At 37.4% G+C, this 19489-nt stretch overlaps 1 protein-coding gene across 3 annotated transcripts in view; it reads left to right on the top strand.

Moving 5' to 3' along the window:
* The window catches only part of SCAPER (S-phase cyclin A associated protein in the ER), a 508094-nt gene that overhangs the window by 348552 nt on the left and 140053 nt on the right, over window positions 1-19489 (top strand). The gene's annotated exons all lie outside the window — the stretch shown is intronic.

Here is a 19489-nt window from a genome sequence, read left to right as displayed (position 1 = left end):
TTCCCGTGATTATTGAGGTTTTGTCTCTAAAGGCTTCTGTTCCCTTTTCTTGGTCTTATGGTACACAGTAGAGACTGGTGGAGTTCATCTTATAATGGAAAAGAGATATTCCTTTGTGTTCCAGAAGCAGGTAAATAATCTAGGGCTTCTAGGACTTTAAATCCTAATGACCAGGGGAAAAAACTATTTTCCAGGGAGTCCCTTCTTAGGATCAGTTATAAGCATGTGTGGACATGGGAATGGGACTGCCACATTTAGGAACCGTTCCAAATAGACCCTGTCCATAGGGAACTTAGAATCATAGAAAATGAGATGGATTAAACTCTAAGTATCATTAGAGCCTGCTGTATTACCTTGGTGGAACAGGCACTCTGGTGGTATACACAAACTTCAGAAAAGGAATGTTTTGCTGCATATCCAGTGTCTGCAAACTTAGTTTCCTGAGATGCCTGGCCTCATGTGGTCTATAGCGTACTTCTTACTCTGGTCTCCTGACTCACTTGTCTGTTCTTTTGGGGGCTCATTTACTTTGCCTTTTTGTTTTGTTTTGGGTTTTTTGTTGTTGTTGTTGTTGTTGTTAAATTTGTTAAATCTTTGCCTTTCTCTTCAAGTTGCAACACAATCCATACTCTGTTAATTCAGCTTTCACCATGAGTTCCTCCCCTATTATCCTTTCATCTCTCTTCTTGGTTTGTCATACTCACTTCATATCTGTTGTCGTTTTTCTGGGTGTTTTGAATACTACCTGTTCTAAGCATTGCACCATGCCTCTTCTTAGCAGCTCTGTTTCATGCCATGTGATGCTCCCTCAATGGCCATACCTGATTCAACCAAGAGTGGACATTTGACTGGAGCAGCCAATCTATAGACTAGCCAACAATATCAGACTTAAAACTCAGTCCAGAAAGTTAAACTGAGCCAGTCAAATATCTCTCTCAGGAATTTGCAGTTGGAAAGTTGTACAACTCCAGCTCATTTTTTCTAGTGTATTTGAATTTGAAAAATCACGTTGAGTAACTTCTGGGATGGCCATTACAGGGCTCTGTTCACTCCAAGTTTAGCAGGGCTAACGAAGGCCATTTGGGAAAAAAGGAGGAGAACAGAACTGTTTCAGGAGAGAGAAGGGAGATGGAAATGAAAGCGGGTCCAGTCTACAGAGCTGCCATTGTTCCTGCCCTCCTGAGGTCTAGTAGTTCATTTTCTCCTGGATTCATGGGAAGTTCCCAATAACCTTCAATAAATGCCTCTTTTACTTGAGATATTTTTAGTGAATTTCTGTCCCTTCAAACCAAAAGAGCCTGATACTTTTAAATACAAATATTAAAGATTTCTTAAATTCTAGATTGGGTTGAAAATACTTGACTGTGTTAAAGAGCCTTCCTTGTGACCTCTTTTGTTTTTCTAAATTCTTTCCTATCAAGAAAGAATGAATGCCCATAGTTTAAAGTAGAAATAGAAAACACGCTCCACAAGTTCTCTAGAGTATAGTTCTTTATGAACATTAAATGTCTCTACAAGCTGGGACTGGCTGAACTTTCCTTCTCTCTGCTAACCCCAGTTTGGAGACTCTGTATAGAAAATTATGTAGATTGAACTTTCTGTCTCTGGTTGCTAAGGCAAACACACTTAAGTAGCATACTCTAGAGTGCAGAGCTTATCTTCAGGATCAAAGGTAAGAAAATGTATTATATATTATTCTTTAAGAATAGAAGTGCCTGGGTGGCTCAGTCAGTTAAGTGTCAGACTTTGGCCCAGGTCATGATTTCACAGTTCATGAGCTCAGGCCCCATGTCAGGCTCTGTGCTGACAGCTCAGAGCCTGGAGCCTGCTTCGGATTCTGTGTCTCCCTCTCTCTCTGCCCCTCCCCCACTCACACTCTGTCTCTCTGCTTCTCTCTCTCTCAAAAATAAATAAACATTAAAACACAAATAACAGTACTATTCATATTTTTTATAGCTCTCAAGTGTTAACTTTCTTGGTGGCCCTCAGTCCCAGATCGGTTACCTGGTCATTAACATTATAATTAGGAATTAGTTTGAATCCTGGTAACATTTACAAACAAGTGAAAAGTGTATTTCTTTAGACCCTGCTCTCTCAGACTTGATCATAATGGGCCATAGTCCAACTTTTTGATAAAAATAAGTTTGTTCATGAGAAACCCAATCATTTCACAAGTTATTTTTGGAAACTGGAAAACAGTTGCCTATTTTGACTCCGAGACTATGATGTTTAGAAGGTGAGAAGACTGTGAGGTCAATTGTCCCTCCCCCTCAAATCCTGGCAGCATGATGCAGCTCGGAACAGTAATCACGCGCTACAAGATAGAGCTTCATTATATTTTTAAGAACTGAATAATATGCCTTTAATAGCACAGTTTCAGTCACTAGGAGAAAGAGACAGCGTTTGTAAAAGACAAATTGTCCTCTGTTAGTTAAGTCATTTTATAGTACCTAACAGAAAGAAGAAAAGCATTGGCTTATCCCATTTCAGGGCAACCCTTTTGGGGATTGCAGTCTTGTTTCTCTCAGGGAAACCAAACAGTATCTCCATATTATTCAACATTTATCTCAGAGTATGGCTTACTTAAATACCTGATGCAAACTTCAGAGCGTTGTATCATCTCTTATTCCTTCCTCTCTCTCACCCAATACGAAATGCAAAACTTCATTCTAGAGGGGGTTGTTGTTTTACCAAAATTGCATTGGTAGATGCTGGATTCATGTTTTCTAATACAAGTAGACTTGAAACTTTATTTGTAGTTCAGTCTACGTTAAGGCATTTGTTATCATGTAGAAAGCTCTCCAGCAATAATTTGTCAAACATTTTTGGTTATCTACCTGGTTAAGAAAATCTTTAACTGGACTATCATTGTTAAATCACTCCTGGAACATTATTCACATCTTACCTGAGGCTCTCACTTGCTTGCCATTTTCTTTGCACTATTACCTTTTCCTGGGAATTATTTTCACCAAGCCTAGCTATTGACTCAAAGATCAGGTTAATTGCCTTATTGAAAATCAAAGTGCGTGTAAATAGTTCTCTACATTGACAGTTGAGTTAAGGTAAATACAGATCTCTCACCTTTTCAAATTGATGCATTCTAACAAAGATGGTTATAAGGTTAATTTCTATTAAGTAAATCCAATTTTCTTATTAATTTCCTTCATAAAGTCAACAATGAATTTCTATGGGCAAAGTATCAATGCATTACATAATCGATGAAGAGCATGTAGCCAAGTCATTTGGTGTTCTAGACAGTGTAACACAGCAGTCTTGTTGAAAACACACTTCAGCACTTTCAGAACCATGAATTATGTAACTCTCCTAACTTTGTAACTCTCTTTTCTTGTCACCTTCTGGGACTTGAATCCTTGAAAACTACCTACAGAGGATGAAGATTATATCATTTTTTATATATATATCATATATATATATCATATTTTACAAGTACATACCACAGTCTAACACATAATATAAGGCTAAAATTTACTTCTGTAAACATACTCACTTTTCCACTTGGCTAGCTCTAGAGCTCAAGCCAAAAATACCTGTATTTAGAATTAGAGAAAGGGGAATATAATGCACTAATGGATTAAACTTACCTGGGTTTCAGTGTCAGAGCATTAGGGTTCAAATACCAGCTTTGCCAGTATTTGATGTGAGACTTGTCTCATAAGGCCTTATTGGCTGTAGTATTTTTCATCTGGGAAATAGGAGAAAGATTCCTGTTTCACAGGGTTGTTGTAAAGATGAAATGCTAATATGTATAAAGGGGCTTTGTGAATTGTCGTACTCTAACATGGGACGCCAGTGGCATCTGGGGCAGAATGCGGGATTGTCCTTCACACTGTAAGGTGTATGGCATCCTTTGGCCCATTAGATAACATTAAATAGCCATTAGATACCTGTGTTCCCATTGTTTTGACAACCAAATATGTCATTACACATTTCTACCTTTTACTTACAGGATTAATACCATCCTGATTGTGAACTATGTGCTGGGCAATAGAGTTGTGGAAATAAATAAAACATTGTCCGTATCCTCAGGAAGCTCACTTGTTAGAGGGTGAGCTAACCAAGGAAAGATGTAATTTAGTACAGTGTGCTAAGTAAAACTACAGAAGTATGCACCAAGTACAGAAATAGCACAGAGGATGGAGCAGTTAACTGCCAGGGGAGGACACAGAGTTATAACATCCAAACTGGGTTTTAAAAGAAAAGATTCAGAGTTTGCCAAATTAACAAATCTTCCTCAGTTAACAGAGAGCACAGCATGTACAAGATCATGGAGGCCTGAAATAATAGGGTGTGCTTAGGGAGCTGTACACGTTAGAACAATATCAGAAATATTTAGGTATGAGTGAATTGGGCAAATGACAATTCAGGGAAAAGTAAAAGGCATCCATTCCTTATTTATTTCACATTTGGGGGCGGAGGGAGTTCCTGTCAGTTTTATTCACTCATCTATAATTGTTGCCACTATCTTAATTTCAGCCCTATTGCTTATACTGTTATTACCAAATACAAAGAAGAATTCAGTCATTTAACATACTTTTATTGCCACGGACCTGGTGCTTTGTTTATCGTGGTGGATAGAAGATGTGCAAGAGAACCTTTGCGAAGGAGTGCTTAGAACCCCTGCAGAACACTTGGCATTTTCAGAAGTACAAGGGTAGTAAAACTGCTTCATAAATATATTAGATTTGTTAACAGAGTTTTTGGCACGTCTTCCCCAATGTTATCACTGATATAAATGAAGAAACTAAGGCTTAAAAATATGAAAGGATTTGTCATCAGTCATCACGTTGGCAGCTAGGACTAAGCATCCGGTTCTGGTGTCTGTTTTCTGTACCTTCCTGCCTTGTTGTTTCTGATATGTGAGCACGTAACTTTAGCCATTTTAATAAAAATAAAATACCATTTCATTAATATCTTATAAAAAATTACTGTCATTATTCCTGTGAGTTGCTGGAGTTTTGTTGTTGTTGTTATTGTTACTTGTTTGTTGTTTAGTTTTTGACTTTTGGTGGGGGAGAGACTGACTGGTTTTGGATTTTTTTTTTGTAGTGGTTTGTTGGTATACGTATAGGAAATGTTTGTGGAATCATTTTTCCCACCTAGGAGCCAAAGAGGGACAAGAGGAAGTGATCTAACAAAAAATGAGAAAGAAAGACAAAAACCACTCATAACTGTTTATAAGACAAAATGTCCAGGGAATATTTAGCAATGAAGTTGAAAAAAGAAATAGAACATTTCAATATTACCTTAAATACCTTTTTCAGAACTTAAATCAGGTGGCACATATGGAGAAAACTGATCATAGTATTTACTCCTGTTATTACCTGTTCTAGATATTATGGAGTTAGAAACCAAGTACCACTTCATGTGCCCACTACATCATAGCCCCCGGTAAATGTTAATAAAATGGTACTTGCCAGTGTGGGTGAAATCTGGAATACAGCCCACTGTCAATAAATAATTCCTCTTTTCTAAGCAGGATTGTTTGAATATAATTCTAAATATCTGTTTTTAGATCCAAGCTTACTAAAAGTGACTAACTTTCCCTAAGACAATAAAAGTAAAAAATTATTTTGCAAGCCAATTAGCCATAGTGATTGGTAAATACTCTTCTCCATTTGACATATTGAAGCATTTTGTTTGTGTCTCAAAAGGCTGCACAGAGATGGTTACATTTGACAGCTGTTGTACCACTAATAAGATTAAAGTAAAGAAATTAGTTTTGTCGACTTTAATCTGCTGTTTAACACTGCAAACCACCTGGGGTCTTCTCCAGGGTCTGCATGTCTAATTGTGAATTTAAAATTACATAACCAGATCCTACTTACAAATATATCAAAAGATTTGCTAACGGTAACTGTCTTGTTACTAGACCAGACAGTTTAGCACTAGACTTTATAATTAATGTTTTAATTTGGCAGTCACCCTGCATTTTTAAATGTATTATTCTAATCTTTGAAACATAACACCTTCTCAGTGGGAGGTTAATTTTAGGAAATGAAGAAAGTTTCATTAGGTTGGTGCTTAAGATATGTACGATTTTTCCATCTAAAATTAGAATATATCTATGGAATAATTAAATTGCCAATTCTAATTGTACCAAATTGACCGATTTAAAAAAAAAAAACAAAAAAACCTTGAGATAACACATCTAGGTGAAGGTTTCTTACTGCTTGCTCTGGGCACCATTATTATTAGGAAAATAGTTTACTTTAAAAATTAATGTTGGTGTTATTAAAATGTTATGTTGTAGAGAAGTTTCTGGGTGGCTTAGTTGGTTAAGCATCTGACTTAGGTCATGATCTCATGGTTCATGAGTTCGAGCCCCACATCAGACTCTGTGCTGACAGCTCAGAGCCTAGAGCCTGCTTCGGACTTGGTGTCTCCCTCTCTCCACCCCTCTGCTCATGCTCTGTCTCTTTCTGTCTCTCAAAAGTAAATAAACATTTTTTAAAAAGTTATGTTGTAGAATGTGATATGCAGTGCAATAATCCTTTGTGATTATTACATGGAGTTTTAATGCAAACTGAAGCATAGGGTACATATAATTTATAACCCCACAGCGAAGGTCATTTGGTCAGGCAGTCTTATTAGCATCCCTTGAAGACCCACCCATCTTTTTTTTTAATGTTTATTTATTTTTGAGACAGAGACAGAGCTTGAGCGAGGGAGACACAGAATCTGAAGCAGGCTCCAGGCTCTGAGCTGTCAGCACAGAGCCTAATGCGGGGCTCAAACTCGTGAAACGCGAGATCATGACCCGACCTGAAGTCGGCCACTTAACTGACTGAGCCGCCGAGGCACCCCGAAGACCCCCCATCTTGATCTGAGCTTTATTGTTCCTGAATGTTGGTTCCCCCACTGGCCCTGCTTACCCCAAGTGTTCTGGCATCAGACAAATGGATCAGGAACAAGAAAGGCAGTGTGGCTTTAGACTAGTCTTCACAGCACCATTGGAAAAAAATTTCCCTTCACCCACAGCTTGTGCTGATCCAAATGTCCCATTATCCATTGCAAAAAAAAAAACTTCCCAAATTCTGACACAAGTTCACCTTTTCTGTGGTCACAAAAATGTCAAAACTGAATAATCCACAGGTGTATTGGACATCACAATCGGAAGTGGAGTTCAGTTTGCCTGCCTGCTGCCTCTAGGGTTAGCACCTTGAAGAAGTTGGTGGGCACTGACTCTTGCTTCTTGATGATTACCCAATACTACTTCACATAGGGCTTTCCATCAGCCTCCATCCTGCAGGCAAACCCAGATACACATGACTGTTCAGGGCTCCCAGGGAGTCTGGTCAGACCCAGGCCACCACCTTCAGGAAGCCTTCCCTGACTTGACCTCCTCTCATCATGAAACCTCTGTGCCTTTCATGGCTTCCCTAGGAGGCTGGAAGCTCCCTACAGGGTAGAGACTAGCTTTTGCCCTGTTTTCCCCATGCCCATCACTGGATCAGGCAGAATGGGTAGTGGCACTAAATACCGCTGAAAGAAAAAAAAAAACTAAGGAGAATATGTTAGGAAATGACTGTAGTATAGCTGATAACCTGATAGTATAGCTAATACAACCTCATTGAAGATGAGGAATGAGTATGGCATATGCCAAGATATGTTTCAACTGTCTTTAGTATTGGTGGTGGTAATTTTGTTTTACTGAAACTGTTGTGTGTTGTAGTATAAAGCAGGTGAATAATTATGGATATTCTAATTCTGTCATCCTCAGTGCATTTGAGGGCTAAGATTTTCCGTGTCAAAGAAAGAATAGAGAGCTATTATATAGAAGAGTTTAAAGGGGGAAAAAATCCCTTAGTCCTGAATTTGAATCTGAAATATCACTATGCATTCATAAGATATTTTATCTTTAAGTAGGTGGCATGGTTCCTACCTCTACTCATTCTAATGAGTGTTTAAAAAATAGAATAGTGGAAAATGTGGTTAATTAGTGTGTTAATATATTCCACAGCTGTATATTCTTGTATATTGTGCTTGAAACAAGGAAAGCGGTTGCCCCTTCATTAGACATTTCTGGGCTCAGCCAACTCAGTGCTGCACACTGTGATGGCTCCAAAGAGGATGAATCAGGCAAGGACCTTGCCCAGAAGAAATTTAGAGTAGTCCCATAATAGAATAGAGTTCTCAGTGGTTCAAAAGGAGTGTTTTCAGCCTCAAGAATTGGCGTAGGCAGCTCTCAAGTGGCCACTCCTGTAAGGCCAGGCCTAGGTCACAGGCTTCATTCTGGGGGTGGCCACTTGCTTGGTGGGTCCACTTAGGGTATTTGAATCCTAACTGCAGTTGGATCTCCCTAGTATGAGATAACTCTTTTTTTTTTAATGTTTATTTATTTAATTTGAGAGAGAGCACGCACTCTAGCAGGGAGAGGGGCAGAGAGAGAAGAAAGAGAGCGCTGTTAGCGCAGAGCCCAATGCAAGACTCAATCCCACAACGGGGAGATCATGACCTGAGCTGAAACCAAGAGTTTCAGCTCACTTAACTGACTGAGACACCCAGGCACCCCTCAGATAACTCTTTTTAATACTATCTAAAGAAATTATTTTAGTTTGGAGCTTTATAAAGACAAAGCATAATTTAAGAATGACAGTTTTTATAAACTATATACTATTTATTAAATGCTTAAAGCAAATCAAATATATTTTGTAAAATATATTTTGAGGCTCTAGTTTTAACATTCTTTTCTCCCTTCCCTAAGGAACTGGTATTAAATACTCCAGTTCTGTGTGTTCTGATTCAGTTTCAATAATCTTCTTTGCTAAAACAAATTCTATATCATTTGCTAACCACCTCTGTTTTGTGAGGATCTGTCACATTTCCACACTTATCCACATCAGGCAACCCCTTTCTTACATGAAGGTTGAAACAGTAATTGATAAAACTTCCTGCAGCTGTATGATGTGACTCTGGTATTTGCTGTGCCTACTTGGCATAGAATTTTGCCCTGCAGGACCATATAACTAAAGGAGTATATAACTATGTATCATTTATTAAATGCTTAATGCAACCAAAGGAATTTGGTAAGTTATATGTACTGGGGCTCTGGTTGTAAAATGCCCATGGAAGTTGTTTTTAAATGTCTGCGGTCTTCACACAGGTGTAAGACAGTGGATTTTGGTGAACGGTATTTTCCGAAAAGTCTTAACTACTGCAAACTGCATAAGAATATAAACTATGTAATTCCTAAGTTATATTATCATACCCTCTTAGGCTACAACCACCTGGGGCTTTTCTAATTAATTATTTCATAGGGTATAGGTATTAATCTTAATGTCTGAGTTTTACTAGTGTTTTATTACTGCTTTTAATGTGGAAATATGTTACTGTACTGATTGCCAAAATATCCAGTTTTGTGATGCCTTTTCTCTCCTCGCTTTTCAGAGGCAACATTTTCAGTGAGAAGACTTACTGACACAAGATTCACTCATGTAGTCACAATCATTTGGGGCACAAAGCCTTTATCTAAGCCAGCCGCAGTGTACTTTTGACAGAATGGGCAATAAGATTTTAATGTCTTCTCAGAAGATACTTTTAAAATCTGGGGCTTTCTGTTTGATGTTAAAAAGTGCTTCTGGTCATTTGAGTTTTAAATTACAGGGAAAGCCTCCTGGGCAGACCACCCAGGCTGTGTTCAAAGAAGTGATCTTTCTAAGACAGGTGCTTTTCAAATAGAAGTTGTCTTTCAAACAAGTTTTACTGAGAGGACAAGTTTTTCCTGACCCTGAGATTTTTGGTACCCCCCCCCCCCGCTTTTTTTCTTATCAGAAAGTAGTTTCTTTGTGGAAGTTTCTTGGGGGAGTTTTGTGAGCATAAGATTATATAGATGCACATTCCACACTTACCAGTAAATGCTTTTTCTTTAAAGCACAGAGAGCATTAGGACAAAATCTTATACTTTGTGTTTTTTATGGGTGTGTTTATTGATGCCTTATGATATTCCATAAGTGATTTTAGACAAGTTGTAGGGATTTGATTGAATGAAACAGAAAAATTGAAATTAAAAATCAAGGTTATAGGGGTGCCTGGGTGGCTCAGTTGGTTGGGTGTCAGACTTCGGCTCAGGTTCATGGGCTGACAGCTCAGAGCCTGGAGCCTGCTTGGATTCTGTGTGTGTGTCTCTCTCTCTGCCCCTCCCACTCTCTCTTTCTCTCAAAAATGAATAAGCATTAAAAATTTTTTTTTAAAAATCAAGATGATAAAAATTATGGATCAAAACAAAAAGGAAAAATAGCATACAATTATAAAGCTATAAGGTTCTACATTTTTAAGTCCTTAAGGATCTACAATTGTATATATTAATCCTACTATAAAACTACAATACACAAAACCATGTAATATGACACAATGAATGCTTAACAAAATCATCAGTTAGAGTAGGAAACCAGGGAATATATCCTGTATATAGTTATGATAAAGATACCATTTCAAACCAGTAGAGCAAAAGTGGTTTATTCAATAACCTTTTGGGGGTAGGGGGGATAAATGTAGGTTTCTGGCTCACACCACATGTCAAAATAAATTCTAAACGAATTGATAGTGAATTTATAAAACCATAAAATTACCACACACAATGATCATTCAAGAAAAAATAAAAACAAATGGCTGGATACAACTGTATAGTTACCTCATCTCATAGCAAAGAAGAACTTTTTTTTTTTTTTCAACGTTTATTTATTTTTGGGACAGAGAGAGACAGAGCATGAACGGGGGAGGGGCAGAGAGAGAGGGAGACACAGAATCAGAAACAGGCTCCAGGCTCCGAGCCATCAGCCCAGAGCCTGATGCGGGGCTCGAACTCACGCACCGCGAGATCGTGACCTGGCTGAAGTCGGACGCTTAACCGACTGCGCCACCCAGGCGCCCCAAGAAGAACTTTTTAAACAATGAAAGGAAGGGAAGGAAAAATAAAACCACAAAGAAAATAATTGTTAGACTACATAAGATTGTTTAGCTTCGATACATAAAATAATAATACTGTGAAAATAACATGAACAAAATGAAAGGTAGTAGATAAACTGAAAAAAGCATTAACAACATGTATTAACCCTTTGCCATAATGAGAGAATCCTTATAAATCACTAAGAAAAAGATGAAAACCTTTTTTATGTTTTTCATCAATAAAGACATCACCTTATTGATGAAAAACAATAAAAATTTTTAAAATAGAGAATAAGAATAATTAACAAAAAGATGAGTAGACATGGCAACTTCATTTTGAAAAACTTCAATAACCCCTACCTTATCTCACAATCAATTTTAGATCATGGACTTAAGTGTAAAATCTATGAAACTACCAAAAGTGAATTTAAAAGAATATTTTTATAATCTTGAAGTGGAAAGGTTCTTTTAAGTCTGACACAAAACTCAGATGCACTAAAAAAGTTTGACAGATTTTATCAAATAGAAATGAAAACATTCCTTGAAATCTTGCCATTTGCAACTACGTGGATGGAACTAGAGGGTATTATGCTAAGTGAAATTAGTCAGAGAAAGACAAATATCATATGACTTCATTCATATGAGGACTTTGTAAGACACAGAACAGATGAACATAAGGGAAGGGAAGCAAAAATAATATAAAAACAGGGAGGGGAACAAAACATAAGAGACTCTTAAATATGAGGAACAAACAGAGGGTTATTGGAGGGATTGTGGGAGGGGGGGTGGGCTAAATGGGTAAGGGGCATTAAGGAATCTACTCCTGAAATCATTGTTGCACTATGTGTTAACTAATTTGGATGTAAATTTAAAAAAATAAAAAAAATGAAATGAAAACATTCTTTTGACAAAAATAAGTTTAGATAAACTGAAATATTTATTTGCAACATACAGTGATCGAAGGTTAGCATCTTTATTATTGGTAAAGAGCCTTATAAATCAATAAGAAAAAGACAGCCCTCCCCCATAGAAAAATGGGTATAAGGTATACAGTGATAATTCAAGAAAATGTAAATATGTATGGCCAATAAGAACATGAAAAGGTCTTAAAACACACTAGTAATAAAAATGCAATCTTTAAAAATACTATATGTAGCTGCCAAATTGGTAAAGATTTTTTTAATGAAATTTTCCAGTTTTTGGTAAAAGCATGGAGAAACTCTTTTTCTAAGAGTATAAATCAGTTTTTTTTAAAACTCAAATTTTTTTTCTGGAGGGCAATTTGAATTTGGCAGTGTCTATCAAAAATCTTAAAAATGTTCATATCTTTTTATGTAATTTATCATTACTGGAAATTTATCACAAGGTGATACGATGTTTTCAGTACAGCTATTATGAGTATGAGTTGTGCCATTGAGCACATCCTGTGTTTGCTAAGTTCCCAAGCATATAAAGTGGCCCTACCACTATAGAACTTGGGAATTGCTTCCCAATTTTCATGTCTAGGATACAGGCATGAGACCTAAGCTTTGCAACCCAGTATACCTATTCCAGATATCCACTCTGAAGCTGACGAAGCAAGGAGATCCCAGATTCTGTCCTTTTGACAACTGGAAACAGCCGCATGTAGCATGCAAAGTCACAGTGTAAGTTCAAGCTGTGCCATATGGTGCCCACTGGTTTTTTTCATCAGATCAGTTTGGTTGTGTGTGATTTGGGTATTGGTCCTGGCAGTGTAACTTCTGTGCCTGTGTTTTCTAAATCCCATCATATACTCAATAGCCTATCAATTAATTTCCTTTCTGTTTAAGTCAATCAGAGCTTTCTTCTTGTGTCTTGTAACTAACTAAAAGGTCTGACTGTTAAAACAGCATTATTTATAACATCAAAAATTAAACACAAAAATGGTAAAGGAGTGGTTGAAATAAATATTATATCCATAGTATAACACTCTTAATCCTTTTTAAAATTATGCAGTATTTCTCAGTGTAATTATTTTAATCAGAGAAGGAACTTAAAATAAGACATTAGAGGCTTACAAAATTGTTGGAAACTATTGTAGACCTCTGGATTGACTGCAAAACAATATGTTAGACTACATAAAATTGTTTAGTTTCAATACATAAAATAATACTGTGAAAATAGTATGAGCAAAATGAAAGGCAGTAGATAAATTGGAAAAAGCATGGGGTTTTTTTCCAGATTAACTCCAAAACAATACCAAACATATCCACTGGGGGCACTGCTCCCTCTGAAGCCAACACACAAGTTGGGAAGGAAATAAGGATGCCATGCACAACTGTCTCTCACACCAGAGAAACTACAGAATGGGTACAGATCAGAGATTAGGAAATCAGATAAATTAGCATAATCCCACTGGTTCTTGACACCCAGAAGCTGGAAGATGGAACCTGGAATGCTGCTGCAGGAAAGCCTCACATTTCCAAGTCTTGCTTAATAGCAACAAGAGCCAAAGAAAGATGACCTTGACTCAGTTCAGCCTCCAAATCCCATGTGGTAATAGTTGTGTAGAGGGAAAAAAAACTCTTCAGTATGTATAGATTATGTCTAGAAGGATATGTAAACTAGTAACCATGGTGATTTCTAAGGTGGGAAATTGAGTGGCTGAGGAACAAAGTAAGAGGGCAATGCTTTTGACTACTTACCTTTTTTTTGTGCATGTTGTACTATGGTTGTCATTCCTAGTCAAAAAGTTACAAGGTAAATTTTAATTTATCAAAGCTCAGTAGTTTTTATGCACCCCATGGGAACACACCTTAAGTTCTCTGAAGAACCATTCAAGGCTCTGAAGGAGGGAACATAGTAGGACTCTGGGTTCCTCACTTCTGCTTCAGTCAGAACAACTCTGCTTTTATCAGTTCTGTGGTTTAAGCATCTAAATAAGATTGTGTAAGCTTTGAATCTTCTGAGTAAGAAAGCATTCTGCTGCTTTTTTAAAAAAACTGAAGACCATTATTACAGGAGAATATTAAATGTCATGGAGAAATATTCATTATGTATTTCTTAAATAAATGTACATTTATAATATTGGAAAAAAGGGTGGGGTGCCTAGTGGCTCAGTCCATTGAGCATTTGGCTCTTGATTTCAGTTCAGGTCATGATCTCATGGTTTGTGGATTTGAGCCCCAGGTCAGACTCTGTGCTGGCAGTGCAAAGCTTGCTTGGGATTCTCTCTCCCTCTCTCTGCCCCTCCCCCACTCATGCTGGCTCCCCTCTCAAAAACACATAAATAAACTTAAAAAAAAAATAGAACAAAAGACCAGACGTACAAATGCCAAATTATTGCTTGATAGCTTTTTGCTATTTCTTTGTCCTTGTCTTTCCCAAATTTATTATAATTTTAAAAATTATTTTTATTATTTATTTATTTATTTATTTATTTATTTATTTATTTTGGTTTTTTTGGTGCCAAAACCCGGGAACGAATTAAAAATTATTTTTATAAGGGGTGCCTAACTGGCTCAGTAACTCTAGATCTCAGGGTTGTGAGTTCAAGCCCCACGCTGGGTGTGGAGGCTATTTTAATGAAACAAATAAAAAATATTTTTAAATGTTTGTATGATTTCATTTTTTAATCTAATTTATTGTCAAATTGGCTTACATACAACACTCAGTGCTCATCCCAACAAGTGCCCTCCTCAGTGCCCATCACCCATTTTCCCTTTCCCCAACCCACCCCATCCACCCTCAGTTTATTCTCTGTATTTAAGAATCTCTTGTGGTTTGCCTCCCTCCCTCTCTGTTTGTAACTATTTTTTTCCCCTTCCCTTCCCCCATGGTCTTCTGTTAAGTTTCTCAAGATCCACATATGAGTGAAAACATGATATCTCTTCTTCTCTGACTGACTTATTTCACTCGAATAATACCTTCCAGTTCCATCCACGTTGCTGCAAATGGGATGATTTCATTCTTTCTCCTTGCCAAGTAATACTCCATTGTATATATAAACACAACTTCTTTATCCATTCATCAGTTGATGGACATTTAGGCTCTTTCCATAATTTGGCTATTGGTGAAAGTGCTGCTATAAACATTGGGGTAAAAGTGCCCCTATGCATCAGCACTCCTGTATCCCTTGGGTAAATTCCTAGCGGTGCTATTGCTGGGTCATAGGGTAGATCTATTTTTAAGTTTTTGAGGAAGCTCCACACTGTTTTCCAGAGTGGCTGCACCAGTTTGCATTCTCACCAACAGCGCAAGAGGGTTCCCCATTTCTCCACATCCTCGCCAGCATCTGTAGTCACTTGAGTTGTTCATTTTAGCCACTCTGACCGGCGTGAGGTGGTACCTCAGTGTGGTTTTGATTTGTATTTCCCTGTTGAGGAGTGATGTTGAGCATCTTTTCATGTGTCTGTTGGCCATGTGGATGTCTTCTTTAGAAAGGTGTCTATTCATGTCTTCTGCCCATTTCTTCACTGGATTATTTGTTTTTTGGGTGTGGAGTTTGGTGAGTTCTTTATAGATTTTGGATACTAGCCCTTGGTCTGATAGGTCATTTGCAAATGTATTTTCCCATTCCGTTGGTTGCCTTTTAGTTTCGTTGATGGTTTCCTTTGCAGTACAGAAGATTTTTATCTTCACGAGGTCCCAATAGTTCATTTTTGCTTTTGTTTCCCTGGCCTTCAGAGATGTGTCGAGTAAGGAGTTGCTATGGCTGAGCTCAAAGAGGTTGTTGCCTGTTTTCTCCTCTAGGGTTCTGATGGTTTCTTGTCTCACATTCAGGTCCTTCATCCATTCTTACTTTATTTTTGTGTATGGTATAAGAAAGTGGTCTAGTTTCATTCTTCTGCATGTTGCTGTCCAGTTCTCCCAGCACCATTTGCTAACAAGACTGCCTTTTTTTCCATTGGATATTCTTTCCTGCTTTGTCAAAGATGAGTTGGCCATACATTTGTGGGTCCAATTCTGGGTTCTCTATTCTATTCCATTGGTCTGTGTGTCCGTTTTTGTGACAATACCACACTGTCTTGATAATTACAGCTTTGGAGTAGAGGCTAAAGTCTAGGTCACAAAAAGCCTTCAATAAATATAAAAGAATTGAGATCATACCATGCACACTTTCAGATCACAATGCTATGAAACTTGAAATCAACCACAGGAAAAGTTTTGGAAAACTTCCAAATGCATGGAGGTTAAAGAACATCTTACTAAAGAATGAATGGGTCAACCAGACAATTAAAGAAGAAATTTAAAAATATATAGAAACAAATGAAAATGAAAACAACAAAAATCCAAACCCTTTGAGATGCAGCAAAGGCAGTCCTAAGAGGAAAATACATTGTAATCCAGGCCCATCTCAAGAAACAAGAAAAATCCCAAATACAAAATCTAATGGTATACCTAAAGGAACTAGAAGCAGAATAACAAAGAAACCCCAATCCCAGCAGAAGAAGAGAAATAATAAAGATCAGAGCAGAAATAAACCGTGTAGAATCAAAAAAACAAATACAAAAACAAAAACAAAAAAAAAAAAAAAAAAAAGGAGAACAGATCAGTGAAACCAGTTGGTTTTTTGAAAAAATAAACAAAATTGATAAACCCCTAGCCAGACTTCTCAAAAAGAAAAGAGAGAGGACCCAAATAGATTAAAAATCATGAATGAAAATGGATTTATCACAACCAATTCCTCAGAAGTACAAACAATTATCATAGAATACTATGAAAAACTATATGCTTACAAACTGGACAACCTGGAAGAAATGAACAAATTCCTAAACACCCACACACTACCAAAACTCAAACAGGAAGAAATAGAAAATATGAACAGACCCATAACTAGTGAATAAATTGAATCAGTTATCAAAAATCTCCCAACAAATAAGAGTCCAGGACCAGATGACTTCCCTGGGGAATTCTACCAGGCATTTAAAGCAGAGTTAATACCTGTTCTTCTCAAGCTGTTCCAAAAAATAGAAAGGGAAGGAAAACTTCCAGACTCGTTCTATGAAGCCAGCATTACCTTGATTCCCAAACCAGACAGAGACCCCACTAAAAAGGAGAATTACAGGCCAATATCCCTGATGAACATGGATGCAAAAATTCTCAACAAGATACTAGCAAATCAAATTCAACAGCATATAAAAAGAATTATTCACCATGATCAAGTATTCGTTCCTGGACTGCAGGGGTGGTTCAGTATTCGCAAATCAGTCAATGTGATACATCACATTAATAAAAGAAAAGATAGGAACCATATGATCCTGTCAATCAATGCAGAAAAAAGCATTTGACAAAATACAGCATCCTTTCTTAATAAAACCCCTCGAGGAAGTTGGGATAGAAGGAACATACTTAAACATCACAAAAGCTATATATGAAAGGCCCACAGCTAATGTCATCCTCAATGGGGAAAAACTGAGGGCTTTCCCCCTGAGATTAGGAACACAACAGGCATGTCCACTCTCACCACTGTTGTTTAACATAGTGTTGGAAGTCCTAACCTCAGCAATCAGACAACAAAATGAAATAAAAGGCATCAAAATTGGTAAAGAAGAAGTCAAACTTTCACTTTTTGCAGATGACCTGATACTCTCTACATGGAAAACCCGAAAGACTCCACCAAAAGACTGCTAGAACTGATACATGAATTCAGCAAAGTCTCAGGATACAAAAATCTATGTACAGAAGTTGGTTGCATTTTATACACCAATAATGAAGCAACAGAAAAAAAAAATAAAGAAACTGATCCCATTTAAAATTGCACCAAGAACCATGAAATACCTAGGAATAAACCTAACCAAGCATATAAAATATCTGTATGCTGAAAATTATGGAAACCTTATGAAGGAAATTGAAGAAGACACAAAGAAATGGAAGAACATTCCATGCTCATGGATTGGAAGAATAAATGTTTTTAAAATGTCAATACTACCCAAAGCAATCTACACATTCAATGCAATCCCAATCAAAGTTGCACCGGCATTCTTCTCAAAGCTAGAACAAACAATCCTAAAATTTGTATGGAACCACAAAAGACCCTGAATACCCATAGTTAATACTGAAGAAGAAAACCAAAGCGGGAGTCATCACAGTCCCAAATACAAATTATTTTTATAATTATAAGGACAAGTTATTTTTTAAGTAAAAAGAAAAGGACTATTTTGCAAAATCCAGATATTTCATCTGGTAAATGAAATGCTAATTTGCATTTGTGAAGGACTTCCTAAGTAGAGACTCCAAACAATGTATTATAAATGGGTTTCATATGGACCTACATTTTTCTGTACAACCTCAGGGATTTAATGAGGCTAGACAGAGGTGAGCCTCCTCCTGGCACCCTGCAGTCTAGATTCCTTTCATGGTTCATGCCAGTGTACCGTGAAGACATTTGGGAAACAATGTGCTTCCTGATTCTGGAAATAATAGCTTTTATAGATGTTTAATTTGAGTCAATTTTTTAACATTTCATTTGTGCCTTATTCATAACAAGAATAATAAGATTAATAATCCTAATAAAGCCTATCACTTATTTTTAACCTTCTGCCAGGCACTTTCCTAAGTACTTTACATCTATTATCTCACTTAATCCTCATAACACTCATGTGGAGTCTAGGTATTATTATCCTGGTTTTATAGGTGAGAAAATGGATGCTAAGATGTACACATATTTTTAGGAAACTATAATTATATAAAGCAAAGTCCAACTATATCAGATAATAGATAATTACAACAGGGGCTCTCTTCAGCATTTCTCTCCCACATGAGACAGAGAGCTTGACTGTTTTGTTCACCTAACTGTGCCTGAAAGATCATAGGAACTTAGATATTTGTTAGATGAACACTCACATGGTGGTTCTTTGACCAGTGGTTCTCCACTTCGGGTGCACATCACAATTGCTCCATAGAGCTTTTGAAACATGCAAATGTCTAGAACTCACCCAACTAGCATCTCCAAGGGAGGAACTCAGGCAGGTATTTATTTTTAAAGATGTGCAGGTGATTCCAGTGCTCAAACTATTGAGCCCCTATTCTAGAGCAGCGGGGACTTGCAAGTACATCTGAATCACTGGCAGAATTGGTTAAAGCACGGATTGCAGGAATCTATCCCCAGAGTTTCTATTTAGTAGGTCTGGGGTGGGGGCCTGAGAATTTGCATTTCTAAGAAGTTCCCAGGTGATATTGATGCTTCTGGTCCTGTAGGATTATTGTCCTACAGGGTTGGTTGTAAGGGACGAAATCAAAACATTTATATGTAGAATTTAAGCAGGAGATTTAGTCGGGCCAGAATCCACATTGATCACTCAGGCAATGCAGGTTTTAAACACAATCTTCAGAGCACCCAAAGAATACCCACTGAGTTTGTGGCTCCAGACATTTCTTTGAACAGTGGCATATGAATTTGTTTTATTCCCTAAGAGGAATACATTTCCTCTTAATGTTAACTGATCCTAAGATCAGTTTGACCTGAGACTACTGTGCGGAGCCCATGCCCACTCAGGTGCCAAGCAGGCGTGGTGCTCACTCCCCAGAACCCCACCACTCTTGTCTCAGAGGGAAAGCCTGTAGTTTCTCCTCATGTGTTCTCCCTTCTTCATTCATCTGCCTTTATTTAGGACCAGGAGGT

This window comes from Lynx canadensis, chromosome B3 (genome assembly GCF_007474595.2).
Source record: "Lynx canadensis isolate LIC74 chromosome B3, mLynCan4.pri.v2, whole genome shotgun sequence".
In the NCBI taxonomy this organism is placed as follows: domain Eukaryota; kingdom Metazoa; phylum Chordata; class Mammalia; order Carnivora; family Felidae; genus Lynx; species Lynx canadensis.
Note: the sequence above shows the minus strand (reverse complement) of the source record. Positions and strands in the feature narration are given on the sequence as shown.